Here is a 26,577-nt window from a genome sequence, read left to right on the forward strand (position 1 = left end):
TTTAACTCTGTTAGCTGAATGCACAGATCAGAAAGAAGTTTCACCGAATGATTCTGTGTAGTTTATATTTGAAGACATTCCTTTTTCCACTATTACCCTCTTAGCGCTCCGAATCTCCACTTGCATTTTCTACAAAAGGGTGTTTCATAACTGCTCAATCAAAAATATGTTTTATCTCTGTTAACTGAATTTACAGATCAGAAATAAGTTTCACAGAATGCATCTGTGTAGTTTTTATTTGAAGATATTCTTTTTCCCAATGTAGGCCTCTTAGCGCTTAGCATGTCCAATTGCAGTTTCTACAGAAAGAGTGTTTCAGAACGGCTCAATCAAAAGTAAGGTTCAACTCTGTTAGTTGAATGCACAGAACAGAAAGAATTTTCACAGAATGCTACTGTTTAGTTTATATTTGAATATATTCCTTTTTCCACTATTAACCTCTTAGCGCTCCGAATGTCCACTTGCATTCTCTACAGAAAGAGTGTTCAGAACTGCGCCATCAAAAGTATGGTTTAACTCTGTTAGCTTAATGAACATATCAGAAATAAGTTTCACACAATGCTTCTGTGTAGTTTTTATTTGAAGATATTTTTTTTCCCAATACAGGCCTCTTAGCGCTCAGAATGTCCAATTGCAGTTTCTACAGAAAGAGTGTTTCAGAAAGGCTCAATCAAAAGTAAGGTTCAACTCTGTTAGTTGAATGCACAGAACAGAAAGATGTTTCATACAATGCTTCTGTGTAGTTTATATTTGAACATATTCTTTTTTCCACTATTACCCACTTAGCGCTACGAATGTCCAGTTGCATTTTCTACAGACAGAGTGTTTCAAAACTGCTCAATCAAAAGTATGGTTTAACTCTCTTAGCTGAATGCTCAGATCAGAAAGAAGTTTCACAGAATGCTTCTGTGTAGTTTATATTTGAATATATTCCTTTTTCCACTACTACTCTCTTAGCGCTCCAAATGTCCAGTTGCATTTTCTACAGAAAGAGTGTTCAGATCTGCTCAATCAAAAGTATGGTTTAACTCTGTTAGCTGAATGCACAGATCAGAAAGAAGTTTCACAGAATGATTCTGTGTAGTTTATATTTGGAGACATTCCTTTTTCCACTATTACCCTCTTAGAGCTCCGAATCTCCACTTGCATTTTCTACAGAAAGAGTGTTTCAGAACGGCTCAATCAAAACTAAGGTTCAACTCTTTTAGTTGAACAAACAGAACAGAAAGAAGTTTCACAAAATTCTTCTGTGTAGTTTTTATTTGTAGACATTCTTTTTCCCAATATTGGCCTCTTAGCGCTCAGAATGTCCAATTGCAGTTTCTACAGAAAGAGTGTTTCAGAACGGCTCAATCAAAAGTAAGGTTCAACTCTGTTAGTTGAATGCACAGAACAGAAAGAAGTTTCATACAATGCTTCTGTGTAGTTTCTATTTGAACATAGTCTTTTTTCCACTATTACCCACTTAGCGCTACGAATGTCCAGTTGCATTTTCTACAGACAGAGTGTGTCAAAACTGCTCAATCAAAAGTATGGTTTAACTCTGTTAGCTGAATGCTGAGATCAGAAAGAAGTTTCACAGAATGCTTCTGTGTAGTTTATATTTGAATATATTCCTTTTTCCACTACTACGCTCTTAGCGCTCCAAATGTCCAGTTGCATTTTCTACAGAAAGAGTGTTCAGATCTGCTCAATCAAAAGTATGGTTTAACTCTGTTAGCTGAATGCACAGATCAGAAAGAAGTTTCACAGAATGATTCTGTGTAGTTTATATTTGGAGACATTGCTTTTTCCACTATTACCCTCTTAGCGCTCCGAATCTCCACTTGCATTTTCTACAGAAAGAGTGTTTCAGAACGGCTCAATCAAAACTAAGGTTCAACTCTTTTAGTTGAACAAACAGAACAGAAAGAAGTTTCACACAATTCTTCTGTGTAGTTTTTATTTGTAGACATTCTTTTTCCCAATATAGGCCCCCTAGCGCTCAGAATGTCCAATTGCAGTTTCTACAGAAAGAGTGTTTCAGAACGGCTCAATCAAAAGTAAGGTTCAACTCTGTTAGTTGAATGCACAGAACAGAAAGATGTTTCATACAATGCTTCTGTGTAGTTTATATTTGAACATATTCTTTTTTCCACTATTACCCACTTAGCGCTACGAATGTCCAGTTGCATTTTCTACAGACAGAGTGTTTCAAAACTGCTCAATCAAAAGTATGGTTTAACTCTGTTAGCTGAATGCTCAGATCAGAAAGAAGTTTCACAGAATGCTTCTGTGTAGTTTATATTTGAATATATTACTTTTTCCACTACTACGCTCTTAGCGCTCCAAATGTCCAGTTGCATTTTCTACAGAAAGAGTGTTCAGATCTGCTCAATCAAAAGTATGGTTTAACTCTGTTAGCTGAATGCACAGATCAGAAGGAAGTTTCACCGAATGATTCTGTGTAGTTTATATTTGAAGACATTCCTTTTTCCACTATTACCCTCTTAGCGCTCCGAATCTCCACTTGCATTTTCTACAAAAAGAGTGTTTCATAACTGCTCAATCAAAAATATGTTTTATCTCTGTTAACTGAATTTACAGATCAGAAATAAGTTTCACAGAATGCATCTGTGTAGTTTTTATTTGAAGATATTCTTTTTCCCAATGTAGGCCTCTTAGCGCTTAGCATGTCCAATTGCAGTTTCTACAGAAAGAGTGTTTCAGAACGGCTCAATCAAAAGTAAGGTTCAACTCTGTTAGTTGAATGCACAGAACAGAAAGAAGTTTCATACAATGCTTCTGTGTAGTTTATATTTGAACATATTCTTTTTTTCACTATTACCCACTTAGCGCAACGAATGTCCAGTTGCATTTTCTACAGACAGAGTGTTTCAAAACTGCTCAATCAAAAGTATGGTTTAACTCTGTTAGCTGAATGCTCAGATCAGAAAGAAGTTTCACAGAATGCTTCTGTGTAGTTTATATTTGAATATATTACTTTTTCCACTACTACGCTCTTAGCGCTCCAAATGTCCAGTTGCATTTTCTACAGAAAGAGTGTTCAGATCTGCTCAATCAAAAGTATGGTTTAACTCTGTTAGCTGAATGCACAGATCAGAAGGAAGTTTCACCGAATGATTCTGTGTAGTTTATATTTGAAGACATTCCTTTTTCCACTATTTCCCTCTTAGCGCTCCGAATCTCCACTTGCATTTTCTACAAAAAGAGTGTTTCATAACTGCTCAATCAAAAATATGTTTTATCTCTGTTAACTGAATTTACAGATCAGAAATATGTTTCACAGAATGCATCTGTGTAATTTTTATTTGAAGATATTCTTTTTCCCAATGTAGGCCTCTTAGCGCTTAGCATGTCCAATTGCAGTTTCTACAGAAAGAGTGTTTCAGAACGGCTCAATCAAAAGTAAGGTACAACTCTGTTAGTTAAATGCACAGATCAGAAAGAAGTTTCACAGAATGATTCTGTGTAGTTTATATTTGGAGACATTGCTTTTTCCACTATTACCCTCTTAGCGCTCCGAATCTCCACTTGCATTTTCTACAGAAAGAGTGTTTCAGAACGGCTCAATCAAAACTAAGGTTCAACTCTTTTAGTTGAACAAACAGAACAGAAAGAAGTTTCACACAATTCTTCTGTGTAGTTTTTATTTGTAGACATTCTTTTTCCCAATATAGGCCCCCTAGCGCTCAGAATGTCCAATTGCAGTTTCTACAGAAAGAGTGTTTCAGAACGGCTCAATCAAAAGTAAGGTTCAACTCTGTTAGTTGAATGCACAGAACAGAAAGATGTTTCATACAATGCTTCTGTGTAGTTTATATTTGAACATATTCTTTTTTCCACTATTACCCACTTAGCGCTACGAATGTCCAGTTGCATTTTCTACAGACAGAGTGTTTCAAAACTGCTCAATCAAAAGTATGGTTTAACTCTGTTAGCTGAATGCTCAGATCAGAAAGAAGTTTCACAGAATGCTTCTGTGTAGTTTATATTTGAATATATTACTTTTTCCACTACTACGCTCTTAGCGCTCCAAATGTCCAGTTGCATTTTCTACAGAAAGAGTGTTCAGATCTGCTCAATCAAAAGTATGGTTTAACTCTGTTAGCTGAATGCACAGATCAGAAGGAAGTTTCACCGAATGATTCTGTGTAGGTTATATTTGAAGACATTCCTTTTTCCACTATTACCCTCTTAGCGCTCCGAATCTCCACTTGCATTTTCTACAAAAAGAGTGTTTCATAACTGCTCAATCAAAAATATGTTTTATCTCTGTTAACTGAATTTACAGATCAGAAATAAGTTTCACAGAATGCATCTGTGTAGTTTTTATTTGAAGATATTCTTTTTCCCAATGTAGGCCTCTTAGCGCTTAGCATGTCCAATTGCAGTTTCTACAGAAAGAGTGTTTCAGAACGGCTCAATCAAAAGTAAGGTTCAACTCTGTTAGTTGAATGCACAGAACAGAAAGAAGTTTCATACAATGCTTCTGTGTAGTTTATATTTGAACATATTCTTTTTTTCACTATTACCCACTTAGCGCAACGAATGTCCAGTTGCATTTTCTACAGACAGAGTGTTTCAAAACTGCTCAATCAAAAGTATGGTTTAACTCTGTTAGCTGAATGCTCAGATCAGAAAGAAGTTTCACAGAATGCTTCTGTGTAGTTTATATTTGAATATATTACTTTTTCCACTACTACGCTCTTAGCGCTCCAAATGTCCAGTTGCATTTTCTACAGAAAGAGTGTTCAGATCTGCTCAATCAAAAGTATGGTTTAACTCTGTTAGCTGAATGCACAGATCAGAAGGAAGTTTCACCGAATGATTCTGTGTAGTTTATATTTGAAGACATTCCTTTTTCCACTATTTCCCTCTTAGCGCTCCGAATCTCCACTTGCATTTTCTACAAAAAGAGTGTTTCATAACTGCTCAATCAAAAATATGTTTTATCTCTGTTAACTGAATTTACAGATCAGAAATATGTTTCACAGAATGCATCTGTGTAATTTTTATTTGAAGATATTCTTTTTCCCAATGTAGGCCTCTTAGCGCTTAGCATGTCCAATTGCAGTTTCTACAGAAAGAGTGTTTCAGAACGGCTCAATCAAAAGTAAGGTACAACTCTGTTAGTTAAATGCACAGAACAGAAAGAATTTTCACAGAATGCTATTGTGTAGTTTATATTTGAATATACTCCTTTTTCCACTATTACCCTCTTAGCGCTCCGAATGTCCACTTGCATTTTCTACAGAAAGAGTGTACAGAACTGCGCAATCAAAAGTATGGTTTAACTCTGTTAGCTTAATGAACATATCAGAAATAAGTTTCACACAATGCTTCTGTGTAGTTTTTATTTGAAGATATTATTTTTCCCAATAGAGGCCTCTTAGCGCTCAGAATGTCCAATTGCAGTTTCTACAGAAAGAGTGTTTCAGAAAGGCTCAATCAAAAGTAAGGTTCAACTCTGTTAGTTGAATGCACAGAACAGAAAGAAGTTTCATACAATGCTTCTGTGTAGTTTATATTTGAACATATTCTTTTTTCCACTATTACCCATTTAGCGCTACGAATGTCCAGTTGCATTTTCTACAGACAGAGTGTTTCAAAACTGCTCAATCAAAAGTATGGTTTAACTCTGTTAGCTGAATGCTCAGATCAGAAAGAAGTTTCACAGAATGCTTCTGTGTAGTTTATATTTGAATATATTCCTTTTTCCACTACTACTCTCTTAGCGCTCCAAATGTCCAGTTGCATTTTCTCCAGAAAGAGTGTTCAGATCTGCTCAATCAAAAGTATGGTTTAACTCTGTTAGCTGAATGCACAGATCAGAAAGAAGTTTCACAGAATGATTCTGTGTAGTTTATATTTGGAGACATTCCTTTTTCCACAATTACCCTCTTAGCGCTCCGAATCTCCACTTGCATTTTCTACAGAAAGAGTGTTTCAGAACGGCTCAATCAAAACTAAGGTTCAACTCTTTTAGTTGAACAAACAGAACAGAAAGAATTTTCACACAATTCTTCTGTGTAGTTTTTATTTGTAGACATTCTTTTTCCCAATATAGGCCTCTTAGCTCTCAGAATGTCCAATTGCAGTTTCTACAGAAAGAGTGTTTCAGAACGGCTCAATCAAAAGTAAGGTTCAACTCTGTTAGTTGAATGCACAGAACAGAAAGAAGTTTCATACAATGCTTCTGTGTAGTTTATATTTGAACATATTCTTTTTTCCACTATTACCCACTTAGCGCTACGAATGTCCAGTTGCATTTTCTACAGACAGAGTGTTTCAAAACTGCTCAATCAAAAGTATGGTTTAACTCTGTTAGCTGAATGCTCAGATCAGAAAGAAGTTTCACAGAATGCTTCTGTGTAGTTTATATTTGAATATATTCCTTTTTCCACTACTACGCTCTTAGCGCTCCAAATGTCCAGTTGCATTTTCTAGAGAAAGAGTGTTCAGATCTGCTCAATCAAAAGTATGGTTTAACTCTGTTAGCTGAATGCACAGATCAGAAAGAAGTTTCACCGAATGATTCTGTGTAGTTTATATTTGAAGACATTCCTTTTTCCACTATTACCCTCTTAGCGCTCCGAATCTCCACTTGCATTTTCTACAAAAAGAGTGTTTCATAACTGCTCAATCAAAAATATGTTTTATCTCTGTTAACTGAATTTACAGATCAGAAATAAGTTTCACAGAATGCATCTGTGTAGTTTTTATTTGAAGATATTCTTTTTCCCAATGTAGGCCTCTTAGCGCTTAGCATGTCCAATTGCAGTTTCTACAGAAAGAGTGTTTCAGAACGGCTCAATCAAAAGTAAGGTTCAACTCTGTTAGTTGAATGCACAGAACAGAAAGAATTTTCACAGAATGCTACTGTGTAGTTTATATTTGAATATATTCCTTTTTCCACTATTACCCTCTTAGCGCTCCGAATGTCCACTTGCATTTTCTACAGAAAGAGTGTTCAGAACTGCGCAATCAAAAGTATGGTTTAACTCTGTTAGCTTAATGAACATATCAGAAATAAGTTTCACACAATGCTTCTGTGTAGTTTTTATTTGAAGATATTAATTTTCCCAATAGAGTCCTCTTAGCGCTCAGAATGTCCAATTGCAGTTTCTACAGAAAGAGTGTTTCCGAAAGGCTCAATCAAAAGTAAGGTTCAACTCTGTTATTTGAATGCACAGAACAGAAAGAAGTTTCATACAATGCTTCTGTGTAGTTTATATTTGAACATATTCTTTTTTCCACTATTACCCACTTAGCGCTACGAATGTCCAGTTGCATTTTCTACAGACAGAGTGTTTCAAAACTGCTCAATCAAAAGTATGGTTTAACTCTGTTAGCTGAATGCTCAGATCAGAAAGAAGTTTCACAGAATGCTTCTGTGTAGTTTATATTTGAATATATTCCTTTTTCCACTACTACTCTCTTAGCGCTCCAAATGTCCAGTTGCATTTTCTACAGAAAGAGTGTTCAGATCTGCTCAATCAAAAGTATGGTTTAACTCTGTTAGCTGAATGCACAGATCAGAAAGAAGTTTCACAGAATGATTCTGTGTAGTTTATATTTGGAGACATTCCTTTTTCCACTATTACCCTCTTAGCGCTCCGAATCTCCACTTGCAGTTTCTACAGAAAGAGTGTTTCAGAACGGCTCAATCAAAACTAAGGTTCAACTCTTTTAGTTGAACAAACAGAACAGAAAGAAGTTTCACACAATTCTTCTGTGTAGTTTTAATTTGTAGACATTCTTTTTCCCAATATAGGCCTCTTAGCGCTCAGAATGTCCAATTGCAGTTTCTACAGGAAGAGTGTTTCAGAACGGCTCAATCAAAAGTAAGGTTCAACTCTGTTAGTTGAATGCACAGAACAGAAATAAGTTTCATAAAATGCTTCTGTGTAGTTTATATTTGAACATATTCTTTTTTCCACTATTACCCACTTAGCGCTACGAATGACCAGTTGCATTTCCTACAGACAGAGTGTTTCAAAACTGCTCAATCAAAAGTATGGTTTTACTCTGTTAGCTGAATGCACAGATCAGAAAGAAGTTTCACCGAATGATTCTGTGTAGTTTATATTTAAAGACATTCCTTTTTCCACTATTACCCTCTTAGCGCTCCGAATCTCCACTTGCATTTTCTACAAAAAGAGTGTTTCATAACTGCTCAATCAAAAATATGTTTTATCTCTGTTAACTGAATTTACAGATCAGAAATAAGTTTCACAGAATGCATCTGTGTAGTTTTTATTTGAAGATATTCTTTTTCCCAATGTAGGCCTCTTAGCGCTTAGCATGTCCAATTGCATTTTCTACAGAAAGAGTGTTTCAGAACGGCTCAATCAAAAGTAAGGTTCAACTCTGTTAGTTGAATGCACAGAACAGAAAGAATTTTCACAGAATGCTACTGTGTAGTTTATATTTGAATATATTCCTTTTTCCACTATTACCCTCTTAGCGCTCCGAATGTCCACTTGCATTTTCTACAGAAAGAGTGTTCAGAACTGCGCAATCAAAAGTATGGTTTAACTCTGTTAGCTTAATGAACATATCAGAAATAAGTTTCACACAATGCTTCTGTGTAGTTTTTATTTGAAGATATTATTTTTCCCAATAGAGGCCTCTTAGCGCTCAGAATGTCCAATTGCAGTTTCTACAGAAAGAGTGTTTCCGAAAGGCTCAATCAAAAGTAAGGTTCAACCCTGTTAGTTGAATGCACAGAACAGAAAGAAGTTTCATACAATGCTTCTGTGTAGTTTATATTTGAACATATTCTTTTTTCCACTATTACCCACTTAGCGCTACGAATGTCCAGTTGCATTTTCTACAGACAGAGTGTTTCAAAACTGCTCAATCAAAAGTATGGTTTAACTCTGTTAGCTGAATGCTCAGATCAGAAAGAAGTTTCACAGAATGCTTCTGTGTAGTTTATATTTGAATATATTCCTTTTTCCACTACTACTCTCTTAGCGCTCCAAATGTCCAGTTGCATTTTCTACAGAAAGAGTGTTCAGATCTGCTCAATCAAAAGTATGGTTTAACTCTGTTAGTTGAATGCACAGATCAGAAAGAAGTTTCACAGAATGATTCTGTGTAGATTATATTTGGAGACATTCCTTTTTCCACTATTACCCTCTTAGCGCTCCGAATCTCCACTTGCATTTTCTACAGAAAGAGTGTTTCAGAACGGCTCAATCAAAACTATGGTTCAACTCTTTTAGTTGAACAAACAGAACAGAAAGGAGTTTCACACAATTCTTCTGTGTAGTTTTTATTTGTAGACATTCTTTTTCCCAATATAGGCCTCTTAGCGCTCAGAATGTCCAATTGCAGTTTCTACAGAAAGAGTGTTCAGAACTGCGCAATCAAAAGTATGGTTTAACTCTGTTAGCTTAATGAACATATCAGAAATAATTTTCACACAATGCTTCTGTGTAGTTTTTATTTGAAGTTATTATTTTTCCCAATATAGTAGTCTTAGCGCTCAGAATGTCCAATTGCAGTTTCTACAGAAAGAGTGTTTCAGAAAGGCTCAATCAAAAGTAAGGTTCAACTCTGTTAGTTGAATGCACAGAACAGAAAGAAGTTTCATACAATGCTTCTGTGTATTTTATATTTGAACATATTCTTTTTTCCACTATTACCCACTTAGCGCTACGAATGTCCAGTTGCATTTCCTACAGACAGAGTGTTTCAAAACTGCTCAATCAAAAGTATGGTTTAACTCTGTTAGCTGAATGCTCAGATCAGAAAGAAGTTTCACAGAATGCTTCTGTGTAGTTTATATTTGAATATATTCCTTTTTCCACTACTACTCTCTTAGCGCTCCAAATGTCCAGTTGCATTTTCTAAAGAAAGAGTGTTCAGATCTGCTCAATCAAAAGTATGGTTTAACTCTGTTAGCTGAATGCACAGATCAGAAAGAAGTTTCACCGAATGATTCTGTGTAGTTTATATTTGAAGACATTCCTTTTTCCACTATTACCCTCTTAGCGCTCCGAATCTCCACTTGCATTTTCTACAAAAGGGTGTTTCATAACTGCTCAATCAAAAATATGTTTTATCTCTGTTAACTGAATTTACAGATCAGAAATAAGTTTCACAGAATGCATCTGTGTAGTTTTTATTTGAAGATATTCTTTTTCCCAATGTAGGCCTCTTAGCGCTTAGCATGTCCAATTGCAGTTTCTACAGAAAGAGTGTTTCAGAACGGCTCAATCAAAAGTAAGGTTCAACTCTGTTAGTTGAATGCACAGAACAGAAAGAATTTTCACAGAATGCTACTGTTTAGTTTATATTTGAATATATTCCTTTTTCCACTATTAACCTCTTAGCGCTCCGAATGTCCACTTGCATTCTCTACAGAAAGAGTGTTCAGAACTGCGCCATCAAAAGTATGGTTTAACTCTGTTAGCTTAATGAACATATCAGAAATAAGTTTCACACAATGCTTCTGTGTAGTTTTTATTTGAAGATATTTTTTTTCCCAATACAGGCCTCTTAGCGCTCAGAATGTCCAATTGCAGTTTCTACAGAAAGAGTGTTTCAGAAAGGCTCAATCAAAAGTAAGGTTCAACTCTGTTAGTTGAATGCACAGAACAGAAAGATGTTTCATACAATGCTTCTGTGTAGTTTATATTTGAACATATTCTTTTTTCCACTATTACCCACTTAGCGCTACGAATGTCCAGTTGCATTTTCTACAGACAGAGTGTTTCAAAACTGCTCAATCAAAAGTATGGTTTAACTCTCTTAGCTGAATGCTCAGATCAGAAAGAAGTTTCACAGAATGCTTCTGTGTAGTTTATATTTGAATATATTCCTTTTTCCACTACTACTCTCTTAGCGCTCCAAATGTCCAGTTGCATTTTCTACAGAAAGAGTGTTCAGATCTGCTCAATCAAAAGTATGGTTTAACTCTGTTAGCTGAATGCACAGATCAGAAAGAAGTTTCACAGAATGATTCTGTGTAGTTTATATTTGGAGACATTCCTTTTTCCACTATTACCCTCTTAGAGCTCCGAATCTCCACTTGCATTTTCTACAGAAAGAGTGTTTCAGAACGGCTCAATCAAAACTAAGGTTCAACTCTTTTAGTTGAACAAACAGAACAGAAAGAAGTTTCACAAAATTCTTCTGTGTAGTTTTTATTTGTAGACATTCTTTTTCCCAATATTGGCCTCTTAGCGCTCAGAATGTCCAATTGCAGTTTCTACAGAAAGAGTGTTTCAGAACGGCTCAATCAAAAGTAAGGTTCAACTCTGTTAGTTGAATGCACAGAACAGAAAGAAGTTTCATACAATGCTTCTGTGTAGTTTCTATTTGAACATAGTCTTTTTTCCACTATTACCCACTTAGCGCTACGAATGTCCAGTTGCATTTTCTACAGACAGAGTGTGTCAAAACTGCTCAATCAAAAGTATGGTTTAACTCTGTTAGCTGAATGCTGAGATCAGAAAGAAGTTTCACAGAATGCTTCTGTGTAGTTTATATTTGAATATATTCCTTTTTCCACTACTACGCTCTTAGCGCTCCAAATGTCCAGTTGCATTTTCTACAGAAAGAGTGTTCAGATCTGCTCAATCAAAAGTATGGTTTAACTCTGTTAGCTGAATGCACAGATCAGAAAGAAGTTTCACAGAATGATTCTGTGTAGTTTATATTTGGAGACATTGCTTTTTCCACTATTACCCTCTTAGCGCTCCGAATCTCCACTTGCATTTTCTACAGAAAGAGTGTTTCAGAACGGCTCAATCAAAACTAAGGTTCAACTCTTTTAGTTGAACAAACAGAACAGAAAGAAGTTTCACACAATTCTTCTGTGTAGTTTTTATTTGTAGACATTCTTTTTCCCAATATAGGCCCCCTAGCGCTCAGAATGTCCAATTGCAGTTTCTACAGAAAGAGTGTTTCAGAACGGCTCAATCAAAAGTAAGGTTCAACTCTGTTAGTTGAATGCACAGAACAGAAAGATGTTTCATACAATGCTTCTGTGTAGTTTATATTTGAACATATTCTTTTTTCCACTATTACCCACTTAGCGCTACGAATGTCCAGTTGCATTTTCTACAGACAGAGTGTTTCAAAACTGCTCAATCAAAAGTATGGTTTAACTCTGTTAGCTGAATGCTCAGATCAGAAAGAAGTTTCACAGAATGCTTCTGTGTAGTTTATATTTGAATATATTACTTTTTCCACTACTACGCTCTTAGCGCTCCAAATGTCCAGTTGCATTTTCTACAGAAAGAGTGTTCAGATCTGCTCAATCAAAAGTATGGTTTAACTCTGTTAGCTGAATGCACAGATCAGAAGGAAGTTTCACCGAATGATTCTGTGTAGTTTATATTTGAAGACATTCCTTTTTCCACTATTACCCTCTTAGCGCTCCGAATCTCCACTTGCATTTTCTACAAAAAGAGTGTTTCATAACTGCTCAATCAAAAATATGTTTTATCTCTGTTAACTGAATTTACAGATCAGAAATAAGTTTCACAGAATGCATCTGTGTAGTTTTTATTTGAAGATATTCTTTTTCCCAATGTAGGCCTCTTAGCGCTTAGCATGTCCAATTGCAGTTTCTACAGAAAGAGTGTTTCAGAACGGCTCAATCAAAAGTAAGGTTCAACTCTGTTAGTTGAATGCACAGAACAGAAAGAAGTTTCATACAATGCTTCTGTGTAGTTTATATTTGAACATATTCTTTTTTCCACTATTACCCACTTAGCGCAACGAATGTCCAGTTGCATTTTCTACAGACAGAGTGTTTCAAAACTGCTCAATCAAAAGTATGGTTTAACTCTGTTAGCTGAATGCTCAGATCAGAAAGAAGTTTCACAGAATGATTCTGTGTAGTTTATATTTGAAGACATTCCTTTTTCCACTATTTCCCTCTTAGCGCTCCGAATCTCCACTTGCATTTTCTACAAAAAGAGTGTTTCATAACTGCTCAATCAAAAATATGTTTTATCTCTGTTAACTGAATTTACAGATCAGAAATATGTTTCACAGAATGCATCTGTGTAATTTTTATTTGAAGATATTCTTTTTCCCAATGTAGGCCTCTTAGCGCTTAGCATGTCCAATTGCAGTTTCTACAGAAAGAGTGTTTCAGAACGGCTCAATCAAAAGTAAGGTACAACTCTGTTAGTTAAATGCACAGAACAGAAAGAATTTTCACAGAATGCTATTGTGTAGTTTATATTTGAATATACTCCTTTTTCCACTATTACCCTCTTAGCGCTCCGAATGTCCACTTGCATTTTCTACAGAAAGAGTGTACAGAACTGCGCAATCAAAAGTATGGTTTAACTCTGTTAGCTTAATGAACATATCAGAAATAAGTTTCACACAATGCTTCTGTGTAGTTTTTATTTGAAGATATTATTTTTCCCAATAGAGGCCTCTTAGCGCTCAGAATGTCCAATTGCAGTTTCTACAGAAAGAGTGTTTCAGAAAGGCTCAATCAAAAGTAAGGTTCAACTCTGTTAGTTGAATGCACAGAACAGAAAGAAGTTTCATACAATGCTTCTGTGTAGTTTATATTTGAACATATTCTTTTTTCCACTATTACCCATTTAGCGCTACGAATGTCCAGTTGCATTTTCTACAGACAGAGTGTTTCAAAACTGCTCAATCAAAAGTATGGTTTAAATCTGTTAGCTGAATGCTCAGATCAGAAAGAAGTTTCACAGAATGCTTCTGTGTAGTTTATATTTGAATATATTCCTTTTTCCACTACTACTCTCTTAGCGCTCCAAATGTCCAGTTGCATTTTCTCCAGAAAGAGTGTTCAGATCTGCTCAATCAAAAGTATGGTTTAACTCTGTTAGCTGAATGCACAGATCAGAAAGAAGTTTCACAGAATGATTCTGTGTAGTTTATATTTGGAGACATTCCTTTTTCCACAATTACCCTCTTAGCGCTCCGAATCTCCACTTGCATTTTCTACAGAAAGAGTGTTTCAGAACGGCTCAATCAAAACTAAGGTTCAACTCTTTTAGTTGAACAAACAGAACAGAAAGAATTTTCACACAATTCTTCTGTGTAGTTTTTATTTGTAGACATTCTTTTTCCCAATATAGGCCTCTTAGCTCTCAGAATGTCCAATTGCAGTTTCTACAGAAAGAGTGTTTCAGAACGGCTCAATCAAAAGTAAGGTTCAACTCTGTTAGTTGAATGCACAGAACAGAAAGAAGTTTCATACAATGCTTCTGTGTAGTTTATATTTGAACATATTCTTTTTTCCACTATTACCCACTTAGCGCTACGAATGTCCAGTTGCATTTTCTACAGACAGAGTGTTTCAAAACTGCTCAATCAAAAGTATGGTTTAACTATGTTAGCTGAATGCTCAGATCAGAAAGAAGTTTCACAGAATGCTTCTGTGTAGTTTATATTTGAATATATTCCTTTTTCCACTACTACGCTCTTAGCGCTCCAAATGTCCAGTTGCATTTTCTAGAGAAAGAGTGTTCAGATCTGCTCAATCAAAAGTATGGTTTAACTCTGTTAGCTGAATGCACAGATCAGAAAGAAGTTTCACCGAATGATTCTGTGTAGTTTATATTTGAAGACATTCCTTTTTCCACTATTACCCTCTTAGCGCTCCGAATCTCCACTTGCATTTTCTACAAAAAGAGTGTTTCATAACTGCTCAATCAAAAATATGTTTTATCTCTGTTAACTGAATTTACAGATCAGAAATAAGTTTCACAGAATGCATCTGTGTAGTTTTTATTTGAAGATATTCTTTTTCCCAATGTAGGCCTCTTAGCGCTTAGCATGTCCAATTGCAGTTTCTACAGAAAGAGTGTTTCAGAACGGCTCAATCAAAAGTAAGGTTCAACTCTGTTAGTTGAATGCACAGAACAGAAAGAATTTTCACAGAATGCTACTGTGTAGTTTATATTTGAATATATTCCTTTTTCCACTATTACCCTCTTAGCGCTCCGAATGTCCACTTGCATTTTCTACAGAAAGAGTGTTCAGAACTGCGCAATCAAAAGTATGGTTTAACTCTGTTAGCTTAATGAACATATCAGAAATAAGTTTCACACAATGCTTCTGTGTAGTTTTTATTTGAAGATATTAATTTTCCCAATATAGGCCTCTTAGCGCTCAGAATGTCCAATTGCAGTTTCTACAGAAAGAGTGTTTCCGAAAGGCTCAATCAAAAGTAAGGTTCAACTCTGTTATTTGAATGCACAGAACAGAAAGAAGTTTCATACAAAGCTTCTGTGTAGTTTATATTTGAACATATTCTTTTTTCCACTATTACCCACTTAGCGCTACGAATGTCCAGTTGCATTTTCTACAGACAGAGTGTTTCAAAACTGCTCAATCAAAAGTATGGTTTAACTCTGTTAGCTGAATGCTCAGATCAGAAAGAAGTTTCACAGAATGCTTCTGTGTAGTTTATATTTGAATATATTCCTTTTTCCACTACTACTCTCTTAGCGCTCCAAATGTCCAGTTGCATTTTCTACAGAAAGAGTGTTCAGATCTGCTCAATCAAAAGTATGGTTTAACTCTGTTAGCTGAATGCACAGATCAGAAAGAAGTTTCACAGAATGATTCTGTGTAGTTTATATTTGGAGACATTCCTTTTTCCACTATTACCCTCTTAGCGCTCCGAATCTCCACTTGCAGTTTCTACAGAAAGAGTGTTTCAGAACGGCTCAATCAAAACTAAGGTTCAACTCTTTTAGTTGAACAAACAGAACAGAAAGAAGTTTCACACAATTCTTCTGTGTAGTTTTAATTTGTAGACATTCTTTTTCCCAATATAGGCCTCTTAGCGCTCAGAATGTCCAATTGCAGTTTCTACAGGAAGAGTGTTTCAGAACGGCTCAATCAAAAGTAAGGTTCAACTCTGTTAGTTGAATGCACAGAACAGAAATAAGTTTCATAAAATGCTTCTGTGTAGTTTATATTTGAACATATTCTTTTTTCCACTATTACCCACTTAGCGCTACGAATGACCAGTTGCATTTCCTACAGACAGAGTGTTTCAAAACTGCTCAATCAAAAGTATGGTTTTACTCTGTTAGCTGAATGCACAGATCAGAAAGAAGTTTCACCGAATGATTCTGTGTAGTTTATATTTGAAGACATTCCTTTTTCCACTATTACCCTCTTAGCGCTCCGAATCTCCACTTGCATTTTCTACAAAAAGAGTGTTTCATAACTGCTCAATCAAAAATATGTTTTATCTCTGTTAACTGAATTTACAGATCAGAAATAAGTTTCACAGAATGCATCTGTGTAGTTTTTATTTGAAGATATTCTTTTTCCCAATGTAGGCCTCTTAGCGCTTAGCATGTCCAATTGCATTTTCTACAGAAAGAGTGTTTCAGAACGGCTCAATCAAAAGTAAGGTTCAACTCTGTTAGTTGAATGCACAGAACAGAAAGAATTTTCACAGAATGCTACTGTGTAGTTTATATTTGAATATATTCCTTTTTCCACTATTACCCTCTTAGCGCTCCGAATGTCCACTTGCATTTTCTACAGAAAGAGTGTTCAGAACTGCGCAATCAAAAGTATGGTTTAACTCTGTTAGCTTAATGAACATATCAGAAATAAGTTTCACACAATGCTTCTGTGTAGTTTTTATTTGAAGATATTATTTTTCCCAATAGAGGCCTCTTAGCGCTCAGAATGTCCAATTGCAGTTTCTACAGAAAGAGTGTTTCCGAAAGGCTCAATCAAAAGTAAGGTTCAACCCTGTTAGTTGAATGCACAGAACAGAAAGAAGTTTCATACAATGCTTCTGTGTAGTTTATATTTGAACATATTCTTTTTTCCACTATTACCCACTTAGCGCTACGAATGTCCAGTTGCATTTTCTACAGACAGAGTGTTTCAAAACTGCTCAATCAAAAGTATGGTTTAACTCTGTTAGCTGAATGCTCAGATCAGAAAGAAGTTTCACAGAATGCTTCTGTGTAGTTTATATTTGAATATATTCCTTTTTCCACTACTACTCTCTTAGCGCTCCAAATGTCCAGTTGCATTTTCTACAGAAAGAGTGTTCAGATCTGCTCAATCAAAAGTATGGTTTAACTCTGTTAGCTGAATGCACAGATCAGAAAGAAGTTTCACAGAATGATTCTGTGTAGTTTATATTTGGAGACATTCCTTTTTCCACTATTACCCTCTTAGCGCTCCGAATCTCCACTTGCATTTTCTACAGAAAGAGTGTTTCAGAACGGCTCAATCAAAACTAAGGTTCAACTCTTTTAGTTGAACAAACAGAACAGAAAGAAGTTTCACACAATTCTTCTGTGTAGTTTTAATTTGTAGACATTCTTTTTAACAATATAGGCCTCTTAGCGCTCAGAATGTCCAATTGCAGTTTCTACAGAAAGAGTGTTTCAGAACGGCTCAATCAAAAGTAAGGTTCAACTCTGTTAGTTGAATGCACAGAACAGAAAGAAGTTTCATACAATGCTTCTGTGTAGTTTATATTTGAACATATTCTTTTTTCCACTATTACCCACTTAGCGCTACGAATGTCCAGTTGCATTTTGTACAGACAGAGTGTTTCAAAACTGCTCAATCAAAAGTATGGTATAACTCTGTTAGCTGAATGCTCAGATCAGAAAGAAGTTTCACAGAATGCTTCTGTGTAGTTTTATTTGAATATATTCCTTTTTCCACTACTACTCTCTTAGCGCTCCAAATGTCCAGTTGCATTTTCTACAGAAAGAGTGTTCAGATCTGCTCAATCAAAAGTATGGTTTAACTCCGTTAGCTGAATGCACAGATCAGAAAGAAGTTTCACAGAATGATTCTGTGTAGTTTATATTTGGAGACATTGCTTTTTCCACTATTACCCTCTTAGCGCTCCGAATCTCCACTTGCATTTTCTACAGAAAGAGTGTTTCAGAACAGCTCAATCAAAACTAAGGTTCAACTCTTTTAGTTGAACAAACAGAACAGAAAGAAGTTTCACACAATTCTTCTGTGTAGTTTTTATTTGTAGACATTCTTTTTCCCAATATAGGCCCCCTAGCGCTCAGAATGTCCAATTGCAGTTTCTACAGAAAGAGTGTTTCAGAACGGCTCAATCAAAAGTAAGGTTCAACTCTGTTAGTTGAATGCACAGAACAGAAAGATGTTTCATACAATGCTTCTGTGTAGTTTATATTTGAACATATTCTTTTTTCCACTATTACCCACTTAGCGCTACGAATGTCCAGTTGCATTTTCTACAGACAGAGTGTTTCAAAACTGCTCAATCAAAAGTATGGTTTAACTCTGTTAGCTGAATGCTCAGATCAGAAAGAAGTTTCACAGAATGCTTCTGTGTAGTTTATATTTGAATATATTACTTTTTCCACTACTACGCTCTTAGCGCTCCAAATGTCCAGTTGCATTTTCTACAGAAAGAGTGTTCAGATCTGCTCAATCAAAAGTATGGTTTAACTCTGTTAGCTGAATGCACAGATCAGAAGGAAGTTTCACCGAATGATTCTGTGTAGTTTATATTGGAAGACATTCCTTTTTCCACTATTACCCTCTTAGCGCTCCGAATCTCCACTTGCATTTTCTACAAAAAGAGTGTTTCATAACTGCTCAATCAAAAATATGTTTTATCTCTGTTAACTGAATATACAGATCAGAAATAAGTTTCACAGAATGCATCTGTGTAGTTTTTATTTGAAGATATTCTTTTTCCCAATGTAGGCCTCTTAGCGCTTAGCATGTCCAATTGCAGTTTCTACAGAAAGAGTGTTTCAGAACGGCTCAATCAAAAGTAAGGTTCAACTCTGTTAGTTGAATGCACAGAACAGAAAGGATTTTCACAGAATGCTACTGTGTAGTTTATATTTGAATATATTCCTTTTTCCACTATTACCCTCTTAGCGCTCGGAATGTCCACTTGCATTTTCTACAGAAAGAGTGTTCAGAACTGCGCAATAAAAAGTATGGTTTAACTCTGTTAGCTTAATGAACATATCAGAAATAAGTTTCACACAATGCTTCTGTCTAGTTTTTATTTGAAGATATTATTTTTCCCAATAGAGGCCTCTTAGCGCTCAGAATGTCCAATTGCAGTTTCTACAGAAAGAGTGTTTCAGAAAGGCTCAATCAAAAGTAAGGTTCAACTCTGTTAGTTGAATGCACAGAACAGAAAGAAGTTTCATACAATGCTTCTGTGTAGTTTATATTTGAACATATTCTTTTTTCCACTATTACCCACTTAGCGCTACGAATGTCCAGTTGCATTTTCTACAGACAGAGTGTTTCAAAACTGCTCAATCGAAAATATGGTTTAACTCTGTTAGCTGAATGCTCAGATCAGAAAGAAGTTTCACAGAATGCTTCTGTGTAGTTTATATATGAATATATTCCTTTTTCCACTACTACGCTCTTAGCGCTCCAAATGTCCAGTTGCATTTTCTACAGAAAGAGTGTTCAGATCTGCTCAATCAAAGGTATGGTTTAACTCTGTTAGCTGAATGCACAGATCAGAAAGAAGTTTCACCGAATGATTCTGTGTAGTTTATATTTGAAGACATTCCTTTTTCCACTATTACCCTCTTAGCGCTCCGAATCTCCACTTGCATTTTCTACCAAAAGAGTGTTTCATAACTGCTCAATCAAAAATATGTTTTATCTCTGTTAACTGAATTTACAGATCAGAAATAAGTTTCACAGAATGCATCTGTGTAGTTTTTATTTGAAGATATTCTTTTTCCCAATGTAGGCCTCTTAGCGCTTAGCATGTCCAATTGCAGTTTCTACAGAAAGAGTGTTTCTGAACGGCTCAATCAAAAGTAAGGTTCAACTCTGTTAGTTGAATGCACAGAACAGAAAGAATTTTCACAGAATTCTACTGTGTAGTTTATATTTGAATATATTCCTTTTTCCACTATTACCCTCTTAGCGCTCCGAATCTCCACTTGCATTTTCTACAGAAAGAGTGTTCAGAACTGCGGAATCAAAAGTATGGTTTAACTCTGTTAGCTTAATGAACATATCAGAAATAAGTTTCACACAGTGCTTCTGTGTAGTTTTTATTTGAAGATATTATTTTTCCCAATAGAGGCCTCTTAGCGCTCAGAATGTCCAATTACATTTTCTACAGAAAGAGTGTTTCAGAAAGGCTCAATCAAAAGTAAGGTTCAACTCTGTTAGTTGAATGCACAGAACAGAAAGAAGTTTCATACAATGCTTCTGTGTATTTTATATTTGAACATATACTTTTTTCCACTATTACCCACTTAGCGCTACGAATGTCCAGTTGCATTTTCTACAGACAGAGTGTTTCAAAACTGCTCAATCAAAAGTATGGTTTAACTCTGTTAGCTGAATGCTCAGATCAGAAAGAAGTTTCACAGAATGCTTCTGTGTAGTTTATATTTGAATATATTCCTTTTTCCACTACTACTCTCTTAGCACTCCAAATGTACAGTTGCATTTTCTACAGAAAGATTGTTCAGATCTGCTCAATCAAAAGTATGGTTTAACTCTGTTAGCTGAATGCACAGGTCAGAAAGAAGTTTCACAGAATGATTCTGTGTAGTTTATATTTGGAGACATTCCTTTTTCCACTATCAACCTCTTAGCGCTCCGAATCTCCACTTGCATTTTCTACAGAAAGAGTGTTTCAGAACGGCTCAATCAAAACTAAGGTTCAACTCTTTTAGTTGAACAAACAGAACAGAAAGAAGTTTCACACAATTCTTCTGTGTAGTTTTTATTTGTAGACATTCTTTTTCCCAATATAGGCCTCCTAGTTCTCAGAATGTCCAATTGCAGTTTCTACAGAAAGAGTGTTTCAGAACGGCTCAATCAAAAGTAAGGTTCAACTCTGTTAGTTGAATGCACAGAACAGAAAGAAGTTTCATACAATGCTTCTGTGTAGTTTATATTTGAACATATTCTTTTTTCCACTATTACCCACTTAGCGCTACGAATGTCCAGTTGCATTTTCTACAGACAGAGTGTTTCAAAACTGCTCAATCAAAAGTATGGTTTAACTCTGTTAGCTGAATGCTCAGATCAGAAAGAATTTTCACAGAATGATTCTGTGTAGTTTATATTTGAATATATTCCTTTTTCCACTACTACGCTCTTAGCCCTCCAAATGTCCAGTTGCATTTTCTACAGAAAGAGTGTTCAGATCTGCTCAATCAAAGATATGGTTTAACTCTGTTAGCTGAATGCACAGATCAGAAAGAAGTTTCACCCAATTATTCTGTGTAGTTTATATTTGAAGACATTCCTTTTTCCACTATTACCCTCTTAGCGCTCCGAATCTCCACTTGCATTTTCTACAAAAAGAGTGTTTCATAACTGCTCAATCAAAAATATGTTTTATCTCTGTTAACTGAATTTACAGATCAGAAATAAGTTTCACAGAATGCATCTGTGTAGTTTTTATTTGAAGATATTCTTTTTCCCAATGTAGGCCTCTTAGCGCTTAGCATGTCCAATTGCAGTTTCTACAGAAAGAGTGTTTCAGAAAGGCTCAATCAAAAGTAAGGTTCCACCCTGTTAGTTGAATGCACAGAACAGAAAGAATTTTCACAGAATGCTACTGTGTAGTTTATATTTGAATATATTCCTTTTTCCTCTATTACCCTCTTAGCGCTCCGAATGTCCACTTGCATTTTCTACAGAAAGAGTGTTCAGAACTGCGCAATCAAAAGTATGGTTTAACTCTGTTAGCTTAATGAACATATCAGAAATAAGTTTCACACAATGCTTCTGTGTAGTTTTTATTTGAAGATATTATTTTTCCTAATAGAGGCCTCTTAGCGCTCAGAATGTCCAATTGCAGTTTCTACAGAAAGAGTGTTTCAGAAAGGCTCAATCAAAAGTAAGGTTCAACTCTGTTAGTTGAATGCACAGAACAGAAAGGAGTTTCATACAATGCTTCTGTGTAGTTTATATTTGAACATATTCATTTTTTCACTATTACCCACTTAGCGCTCCGAATGTCCAGTTGCATTTTGTACAGACAGAGTGTTTCAAAACTGCTCAATCAAAAGTATGGTTTAACTCTGTTAGCTGAATGCTCAGATCAGAAAGAAGTTTCACAGAATGATTCTGTGTAGTTTATATTTGAAGACATTAATTTTTCCACTATTACCCTCTTAGCGCTCCGAATCTCCACTTGCATTTTCTACAAAAAGAGTGTTTCATAACTGCTCAATCAAAAATATGTTTTATCTCTGTTAACTGAATTTACAGATCAGAAATAAGTTTCACAGAATGCATCTGTGCAGTTTTTATTTGAAGATATTCTTTTTCCCAATGTAGGCCTCTTAGCGCTTAGCATGTCCAATTGCAGTTTCTACAGAAAGAGTAGAAACTTTTTCTATAGAAAGAGTTTTACCCACTTAGCGCTACGAATGTCCAGTTGCATTTTCTACAGACAGAGTGTTTCAAAACTGCTCAATCAAAGGTATGGTTTAACTCTGTTAGCTGAATGCTCAGATCAGAAAGAAGTTTCACAGAATGCTTCTGTGTAGTTTATATTTGAATATATTATTTTCTCCACTACTACGCTCTTAGCGCTCCAAATGTCCAGTTGCATTTTCTACAGAAAGAGTGTTCAGATCTGCTCAATCAAAAGTATGGTTTAACTCTGTTAGCTGAATGCACAGATCAGAAGGAAGTTTCACCGAATGATTCTGTGTGGTTTATATTTGGAGACATTCCTTTTTCCACTATTACCCTCTTAGCGCTCCGAATCTCCACTTGCATTTTCTACAAAAAGAGTGTTTCATAACTGCTCAATCAAAAATATGTTTTATCTCTGTTAACTGAATTTACAGATCAGAAATAAGTTTCACAGAATGCATCTGTGTAGTTTTTATTTGAAGATATTCTTTTTCCCAATGTAGGCCTCTTAGCGCTTAGCATGTCCAATTGCAGTTTCTACAGAAAGAGTGTTTCAGAACGGCTCAATCAAAAGTAAGGTTCAACTCTGTTAGTTAAATGCACAGAACAGAAAGAATTTTCACAGAATGCTATTGTGTAGTTTATATTTGAATATACTTCTTTTTCCACTATTACCCTCTTAGCGCTCCGAATGTCCACTTGCATTTTCTACAGAAAGAGTGTTCAGAACTGCGCAATCTAAAGTATGGTTTAACTCCGTTAGCTTAATGAACATATCAGAAATAAGTTTCACACAATGCTTCTGTGTAGTTTTTATTTGAAGATATTATTTTTCCCAATAGAGGCCTCCTAGCGCTCAGAATGTCCAATTGCAGTTTCTTCAGAAAGAGTGTTTCAGAAAGGCTCAATCAAAAGTAAGGTTCAACTCTGTTAGTTGAATGCACAGAACAGAAAGAAGTTTCATACAATGCTTCTGTGTAGTTTATATTTGAACATATTCTTTTTTCCACTATTACCCACTTAGCGCTACGAATGTCCAGTTGCATTTTCTACAGACAGAGTGTTTCAAAACTGCTCAATCAAAAGTATGGTTTAAGTCTGTTAGCTGAATGCTCAGATCAGAAAGAAGTTTCACAGAATGCTTCTGTGTAGTTTATATTTGAATATATTCCTTTTTCCACTACTACTCTCTTAGCGCTCCAAATGTCCAGTTGCATTTTCTACAGAAAGAGTGTTCAGATCTGCTCAATCAAAAGTATGGTTTAAATCCGTTAGCTGAATGCACAGATCAGAAAGAAGTTTCACAGAATGATTCTGTGTAGTTTATATTTGGAGACATTGCTTTTTCCACTATTACCCTCTTAGCGCTCCGAATCTCCACTTGCATTTTCTACAGAAAGAGTGTTTCAGAACGGCTCAATCAAAACTAAGGTTCAACTCTTTTAGTTGAACAAACAGAACAGAAAGAAGTTTCACACAATTCTTCTGTGTAGTTTTTATTTGTAGACATTCTTTTTCCCAATATAGGCCTCCTAGCGCTCAGAATGTCCAATTGCAGTTTCTACAGAAAGAGTGTTTCAGAACGGCTCAATCAAAAGTAAGGTTCAACTCTGTTAGTTGAATGCACAGAACAGAAAGATGTTTCATACAATGCTTCTGTGTAGTTTATATTTGAACATATTCTTTTTTCCACTATTACCCACTTAGCGCTACGAATGTCCAGTTGCATTTTCTACAGACAGAGTGTTTCAAAACTGCTCAATCAAAAGTATGGTTTAACTCTGTTAGCTGAATGCTCAGATCAGAAAGAAGTTTCACAGAATGCTTCTGTGTAGTTTATATTTGAATATATTACTTTTTCCACTACTACGCTCTTAGCGCTCCAAATGTCCAGTTGCATTTTCTACAGAAAGAGTGTTCAGATCTGCTCAATCAAAAGTATGGTTTAACTCTGTTAGCTGAATGCACAGATCAGAAGGAAGTTTCACCGAATGATTCTGTGTAGTTTATATTTGGAGACATTCCTTTTTCCACTATTACCCTCTTAGCGCTCCGAATCTCCACTTGCATTTTCTACAAAAAGAGTGTTTCATAACTGCTCAATCAAAAATATGTTTTATCTCTGTTAACTGAATTTACAGATCAGAAATAAGTTTCACAGAGTGCATCTGTGTAGTTTTTATTTGAAGATATTCTTTTTCCCAATGTAGGCCTCTTAGCGCTTAGCATGTCCAATTGCAGTTTCTACAGAAAGAGTGTTTCAGAACGGCTCAATCAAAAGTAAGGTTCAACTCTGTTAGTTGAATGCACAGAACAGAAAGAATTTTCACAGATTGCTACTGTGTAGTTTATATTTGAATATATTCCTTTTTCCACTATTACCCTCTTAGCGCTCCGAATGTCCACTTGCATTTTCTACAGAAAGAGTGTTCAGAACTGCGCAATCAAAAGTATGGTTTAACTCTGTTAGCTTAATGAACATATCAGAAATAAGTTTCACACAATGCTTCTGTGTAGTTTTTATTTGAAGATATTATTTTTCCCAATAGAGGCCTCTTAGCGCTCAGTATGTCCAATTGCAGTTTCTACAGAAAGAGTGTTTCAGAAAGGCTCAATCAAAAGTAAGGTTCAACTCTGTTAGTTGAATGCACAGAACAGAAAGAAGTTTCATACAATGCTTCTGTGTAGTTTATATTTGAACATATTCTTTTTTCCACTATTACCCACTTAGCGCTACGAATGTCCAGTTGCATTTTCTACAGACAGAGTGTTTCAAAACTGCTCAATCAAAAGTATGGTTTAATTCTGTTAGCTGAATGCTCAGATCAGAAAGAAGTTTCACAGAATGCTTCTGTGTAGTTTATATTTGAATATATTCCTTTTTCCACTACTACTCTCTTAGCGCTCCAAATGTCCAGTTGCATTTTCTACAGAAAGAGTGTTCAGATCTGCTCAATCAAAAGTATGGTTTAACTCTGTTAGCTGAATGCACAGATCAGAAAGAAATTTCACCGAATGATTCTGTGTAGTTTATATTTGGAGACCTTCCTTTTTCCACTATTACCCTCTTAGCGCTCCGAATCTCCACTTGCATTTTCTACAGAAAGAGTGTTTCAGAACGGCTCAATCAAAACTAAGGTTCAACTCTTTTAGTTGAACAAACAGAACAGAAAGAAGTTTCACACAATTCTTCTGTGTAGTTTTTATGTGTAGACATTCTTTTTCCCAATATAGGCCTCCTAGCGCTCAGAATGTCCAATTGCAGTTTCTACAGAAAGAGTGTTTCAGAACGGCTCAATCAAAAGTAAGGTTCAACTCTGTTAGTTGAATGCACAGAACAGAAAGGAGTTTCATACAATGCTTCTGTGTAGTTTATATTTGAACATATTCTTTTTTCCACTATTACCCACTTAGCGCTACGAATGTCCAGTTGCATTTTCTACAGACAGAGTGTTTCAAAACTGCTCAATCAAAAGTATGGTTTAACTCTGTTAGCTGAATGCTCAGATCAGAAAGAAGTTTCACAGAATGCTTCTGTGTAGTTTATATTTGAATATATTCCTTTTTCCACTACTACTCTCTTAGCACTCCAAATGTACAGTTGCATTTTCTACAGAAAGATTGTTCAGATCTGCTCAATCAAAAGTATGGTTTAACTCTGTTAGCTGAATGCACAGGTCAGAAAGAAGTTTCACAGAATGATTCTGTGTAGTTTATATTTGGAGACATTCCTTTTTCCACTATCAACCTCTTAGCGCTCCGAATCTCCACTTGCATTTTCTACAGAAAGAGTGTTTCAGAACGGCTCAATCAAAACTAAGGTTCAACTCTTTTAGTTGAACAAACAGAACAGAAAGAAGTTTCACACAATTCTTCTGTGTAGTTTTTATTTGTAGACATTCTTTTTCCCAATATAGGCCTCCTAGTTCTCAGAATGTCCAATTGCAGTTTCTACAGAAAGAGTGTTTCAGAACGGCTCAATCAAAAGTAAGGTTCAACTCTGTTAGTTGAATGCACAGAACAGAAAGAAGTTTCATACAATGCTTCTGTGTAGTTTATATTTGAACATATTCTTTTTTCCACTATTACCCACTTAGCGCTACGAATGTCCAGTTGCATTTTCTACAGACAGAGTGTTTCAAAACTGCTCAATCAAAAGTATGGTTTAACTCTGTTAGCTGAATGCTCAGATCAGAAAGAATTTTC

This window comes from Symphalangus syndactylus, chromosome X (assembly GCF_028878055.3).
Source record: "Symphalangus syndactylus isolate Jambi chromosome X, NHGRI_mSymSyn1-v2.1_pri, whole genome shotgun sequence".
Classification (NCBI taxonomy): Eukaryota; Metazoa; Chordata; class Mammalia; order Primates; family Hylobatidae; genus Symphalangus; species Symphalangus syndactylus.